Genomic DNA, 1,060 nt, shown 5'->3' with positions numbered 1-1,060 from the left:
GCTGTGTGGCGGCTCACCTCCCCATGCCAAGGTCCAGGTTGCTCTGCCCTGGGAGCCTGACCAGCCCCCACCCTGCCCCACAGATACCCACCATGATCCCCCGCTGTTCTGCCTCCTCGGCAGAGGAGAGGGTTCTTCTGTCGGAAGAGCTGGGTCTTCCTTGTCTCCACAGTGGCCACCCAAGCCCCCTGGACTGGCAGGGGCCCACAGCCCAACAGCCAGGATAACCGAGGGAAAGCCAGAGGAAGGGCCTGGATGCATGTGCGTCTGACGGGGCGGGGGGGGGGGGCAGAGCCAACTGCTCTCACACACACAAAATAGAGAAACACTGTAGATAAGGTACAGCCCCTCCCTGTCGAGAATCCACTGGCATCCGGAGCATACAGAGAGCCACGCCAATGCCCATGGTGCACCATGGCTTCCCTTCTGTTCTTGCGGCTCTCCTGCCACCTGCGATGCCACTTCCCAAGGCAGTGGACACAGCACTCCCTGGGCCAGTTACCTGTTGAAGAGCTGCAGTAATGTTTGGGGAAATTACATTTTTGATTCCAACACCCACAATCCCCTGGCCAGCGCAGGTAGTGGTCAAAGTGGCTGGGAGATCCCAGTAGGTGTAGCCCAGCGTTTCAATGCTGTAGGTCTGGCACTGGGGTTTGCCCTGCCACAGTGTCCATCTAACCCACCTGGGCCAAGAGGACCACTTGGTGCCTCAGCCTCAGATGCAGCCGAAACTCAGCACAAATGCATACATCACATGCGGGACCTTGGAGAGAAGCTGGTTTCTCTTCCACCTCCACAATGAGGCTTTGGGCAAGTCACCAAATTGGCCACATCAATCCTCCAGATTCTGCTGCAACAGGTCAGAGTTGCCCACCATCAGCCAAGAGGGACAGCAGCCCATGGGCAACACTCCCAATGGCCACACAAAAAGGTGCCACACCCCTGCCACCCTCCAAAGATGCCAGGCCAGGCCTGCTGGGGAGATCTGTGACCACTTGCCTCTTGTTCGCTTGCTCACTTGGATGCCTCCCCCCCCCCCGGTCTGTAAAAAGAAGACTGG

The sequence above is a fragment of the Sceloporus undulatus genome, chromosome 6 (assembly GCF_019175285.1).
Source record: "Sceloporus undulatus isolate JIND9_A2432 ecotype Alabama chromosome 6, SceUnd_v1.1, whole genome shotgun sequence".
Lineage (NCBI taxonomy): Eukaryota > Metazoa > Chordata > Lepidosauria > Squamata > Phrynosomatidae > Sceloporus > Sceloporus undulatus.
Note: the sequence above shows the minus strand (reverse complement) of the source record.